Below are 4,998 nucleotides of genomic sequence, written 5' to 3'. Positions count from 1 at the left end.
CATTGTCTGAGATGACTTCTTTTTCCAACAATGAATATGCTTTGGATATGAGAGTGAAGAATAGGGGTATTTCAGTGATTTGTATTGGAATAGAGCTTGAAGTTTTTTAAAATTTGACCTTGTTCAGTATAATAAAGAGTCAGTTTCTAACTGCCGTTCTGCATGTGAATTGATCTTCAGTGACAAGAACAACTGAATTTAAAAAAGAAAAATTTAAACTCCGAAAGTCAGACCTTGGAAAGGGTACCACTCATGAAAACACAAAAATCTGCATTTATGCATATGAATGAGCGTGCTGATATTGTCCAGTGAACTGTGCTGCATTAGCTGCCCTAATTTAGCTGCAGTTTTTGAAGGAACATAAGGGAACTGGCTGCCCAGCTCCTTTTAAAAATTGCAGCTGAATGCCCGTCTGTTTTGCTGTCACAAAAGATAGCTTTTGTAAGTGTCCCATGCTTTCCCCTTGTTTGGCCTCGTTGAAAATTTGGCCTCAGCCTTGGAAGCGTGCATGAGGTGGCATTAACCCGTTTGCCATGTCACGTAGCTACAGGAAAGCAAGGAGTGAAGTGGATTTGATGGCGTGGACCTGAGATAAAAAGCTGTTTGTTCCTCAGGAGGGTTCAGCCTCGGCCTCCCACGCGCCCCGTGCTGCTTCGGCCTGCCCTGCGGCCTGCAGCGGCCGCGACCTCCGCAGCCAGGCTGGGAAGCGCTGGCCAAAGCCATGTGGCAAGGGTTCGGCTGTGCCATGGGTTTGGGTTCGGCTTCAGCATGGTTGGGCACAGATAATGAGGCCTGGGTTCCCACTGCCTCGCCTCTGCATCTCCAGCCAGATGCTTGAACCTGCAGTTATCTTTAAGCACGTGATTATCTCTGTGTGAGTCAATGCAGCCAGCTGCAGGCATCCAGTTAAGCACATGCTGAAGTATTTTAACGTGCAGAAGCCTTGGTTTAACATCAAATTGGCGGCGAGGAATTCTGAAGTGCTTCAGGCATCTAAATGTAACTGGAAAAGAAGGGTGTGAGAGCAGCGTGCTGTGCTGGTGGGGTGTGTGGGGAAATCACCTCATGGAAACCATCACGCGGTGGCTGTAGTCGGTGTCATGCTCAGCACAGGGAAACGCAGAGGTCGGGGCTGGGATCCTCTGCAGCCACCCCAGGTGTGGTCCCGCAGCTCTGTGCAGATGCCTGGTGCTGTTGGAGATGCTCCAGTGTGGAGCATCTTTCACGTGGCCGCCAGCTGCTGCTGCCAAGGGACAGGTCCCCCGGGCTCCTGCAATACATCTGCTAGCCCTGTGCCAGTGCCTCAGGTACGCGAGGACATCTCAGCACCATGCCCCCAGATGTGATCCTGACCGACCCTTCACACCTCTAGGCAAGTCACTGACCATGTCTGCCTTACTGTCCTCTGCTATAAAGCAAGGACAGCATGACATTTTGTACCAGGTATTGCAAGTATAAATGAGATCATCTCCCGAACAGTTTTCCTGCTGGAAGCAGTGGTTAGGGGGTGAATATTGTTAGCATTAAGCATTCCTGTGGGTAGTTTAGCTACAATCTTGTTGCAGCTACACAATGCTTGTAGCTTAATCTGCTGATAGGTGAAGAATTCTTGCAATCGGGTGCACACCTTGCCAGCTACGAGGTTACTCCTTTGTAAAGGAGCTGTTTATTGAGACGCGCATGGTTGCTCTCAGAGCGCTTGTGGCGTTCCTGATTCCTGTGAATCAGACGTGCTGTGCTTTGCACGCTGTGCAGTTACCATGAAATAGTTCCTGAAAGACCAATCTGTGTGTGCGAGTTAAATTATGTTTTGCTGTTAGTGGTGTAGCTAGACACAATCCACCTTTCCACAGCAGCGTGGAAAGGAGCACGGGGACTTCAGCTCCTTCGGGGCTTGCCATTCATTTTCTCTGTATTAGAGGAGACTTAAAATACCAGTTCATCATTGCTTGGAAAATGACATTTTGCTTTCTACAGAGTGACATTATAGTTGTTGTTTAAATTCCATGGTGATAGCTGAGGAAAAATGCCTCAGAACGGGGATTTAGAGGCACCTGATCAATGCTAATCAGTGGTATGGAACAGTACCTACACTTCAGGCTTCCTTGTCCTCCCTTTTATTTTGCTATTGAATGGGGTGTTCTCATTCTTTGGCAAACGAAGAGTCTCGTGTTTGCTCATGGAGGACCCAAGCCCACTGCTTCCCTGGGAGCAGAACTGAGGCTCCCGTGGCTGCATCTGAATTGCCTCGCGGTTGTACACCCCAGGATTTGTGCACGTTAACCCTGGTTCAGGTCTGACAAAAGCACCTTCAGGACTTCTCCTGGTGTACCTGTGTTTCATTTTCGTGTCCTGGCGTTCAAGGTGGTACAGACCCGTGCATCCTCTGTGGCACGCTTTGGCTGCAGGTTGGTCTTGGTCTTCAGATAGAAATTAAGATCTGAATCTCTTGCCATGAATGAAATTTCATGTCAGCAAATAAACAGTGATATATTTCCACTTTGTGGAAATATTGGAAGACACGTGAGTAGCGTGTTGTGCCAACTCCTAAGCTTTTATCTTGCCCTTACTTAAAAACACTGTGACTTGAGTGCTTTTTTTTTTTTCTTGCCCTTTATTTCTTCTGTCCAGAAATTCAGTACTGCCATTAATGACCGCCAGGCTTTGTATCTTTTTCCATGAGCTTTAAATCACGTGAAATTCCCTTGTTCTGTATGGAAAATGTTTCTGGTCACACATTGATATGGGCAGGTGCCAGGACGTATCTGTGTATCCAGAGTTTTGAAGTCACCTTTGGCTGTTACTCCCCCTGGCTTTTTGTGCAGGGAGGAAGGGAGGAGACCAATTGAAGCTGAATTTAAATGTAATGGGGGGAAAACTCTTTTGCTTTATTTTGTTGATAGCAGTATTTTTTCTTTTCCTCTGAAAATGGTTCTGCAATATTTAGTGATTTCTTGCTGCACATGTTCTCATGTTGTACACAGCAAATTACAACAACAAATGATGGAGATCCTTTGGGTGTTTGTATTATGTCCTCTGATTGTTTCCATTGACTGGAATTAGACCACAGACCGCAGTAAATGCCACTGGTGTGTCCTGGTGAAAAGCTTTGTGAAAGCAGCAAGTTACAAAGAAAAGTTATCCATGGGACCAGGGCCTGCTGGCTGGCAAGCAGCTTAACTGGTGTTAGAAGCCCAGGGAGGTCTCCCAGCCCTTGTGTGTTAAATGTTCCCCTGCAAACAGCTGTTTTGTCTGGTTTAAATGGAGGGTGGAGAGGCCCATGAGAGATCCAACTGCTGCTCGGATCAGCTTCATTGCAGAGTGCCTGCCCGAAGGAGCGCGAGGAGCGTGGGGAGAGAGGCAGCAGAGGGACGGCCATCAAACCGCCTGGGGTTTGCTCAGCAAAGCAGCGCGTTTCATTAATCGGTTCCAGCACTAATTGAAGGCCCATGTGGTCAGCGGTCTGGTCCCCCAGGTATGTAGGACGTTTTATAAGCTGCATAAAGAGTAGCCTCTGTTAGCTGTCCAGCCTGTTGGAATGAGCTGGGTTCTGCTGCGCTCTGAGTGACCCTCCAGCACAGACAGAGCCCTTTATCTAACGTGTAAAGCATGAATCAGAAAATGGGGCTGATTAGTCAACCATATTTGGTAATAAACTTGTTAACGTTTCAAAAGCTCTTTGAAGGAGCTGTTGAAAAGTCAGTTTGATTACATCAGCTGCATGCTGAATCTCTATGGGCGTGCAGCTGGAACGTGTTCAGCATGTGCGATTAACACGTAGGTTCCCTGGCAGCGTGTGCTTTCTGTGAGCTCCAAGAGAAGGCACATAACTGCGCTTGTGTGAACACACACCGCTGTGAATGGTCTTAAAATGAGGTGAAAAGACAGACATGAAAATATACAGAGTGGGTTTATCAGAATTAGGGCTGGATTGACGTGGTAAATTTTGTGATAAGGTGAATGACTCAGATGAGAAAATTGGTAAATGTAAACTCTGTGTCCGTTACTCCCAGTCCTGTTGCAGTGCCACATAAGACATTGTGAGAGCTGACAGGTGCGTTGTTCCTTGGAGCAGTGCAGCACATGATGCAAACACAGGAGGGAGAATGGGGAATTGCCCCTCTGAGGGCAGGAGCTGTGCTCTTTGTCTTTAAAAGAGCTGTCGTGGAACAGCTCCTCATTGATATTTTTCATTGATTTTTTTCCCCTGCAAATATCAAGTGTACTAATAGAATTTGCTAGTACCGTGGCACTGGGAAGCATTTTGTAAAGTCAGTGAAGGTTTGGGTGATGTTTTCTGTTGTCCATGCTACAGACCTGGTGTGAACCTGGATGTAGGTACTCAGCCTCTTAAAGCAAATCTGCTTTCAGTGTGGAAACGTGTTGTCTTGCCTTGTTTTTCAGTATCTCTTTTTAGTCCTCCTGCAGGTGCTGGCTGACTTCAAGCAAATTAAAGAGAATCTCAGGATGTTTCCAGTCCCATAAAACAGCAATAACCAGAAATGCTTCTGCTGAAAACCAGAAGAATATTAGCAAGGACTTCTGTAGCATGGCTGGGCGGCTGCTAAGAGGAGGTAGCAGATCACGTAGCAGCAGCTCCAAGCCTTCCAGAAGCACCTGCAGGCTTTGGTCTTACAGACACACAGCGGAGGATGCATGGCCAGGAGCCCTTCCGTGGCAAGAGCTAAAATAAGAGAAGACGTGTGACTATATCAAACAGAAAATGGGTTTATTAAAGGAAACGCAGGGAGCGAGGTGCAGCTGGATGTTTTGCCTCTGTGCATAGAGCATGAACGTGATTCACCTGGCACAGTTCAGATGATGTACAGTGTCTGGCACTCCGGTCAGGGAAATCCTGGCTGTTAGTTGCACAGAATAGCACCTAGATGCTGCAGGGCAGGCTGGAGACCATGGAGCTATACAGGTATAAAAATAGCCCCTTCGCCGTGCGTGTTACGTGTAGCTAGGCAGAGGAGTGCCATGTGCTGCAGATATTCC

The sequence above is a fragment of the Anas acuta genome, chromosome 25 (assembly GCF_963932015.1).
Source record: "Anas acuta chromosome 25, bAnaAcu1.1, whole genome shotgun sequence".
In the NCBI taxonomy this organism is placed as follows: Eukaryota; Metazoa; Chordata; class Aves; order Anseriformes; family Anatidae; genus Anas; species Anas acuta.
This window is presented reverse-complemented; position numbering follows the sequence as displayed.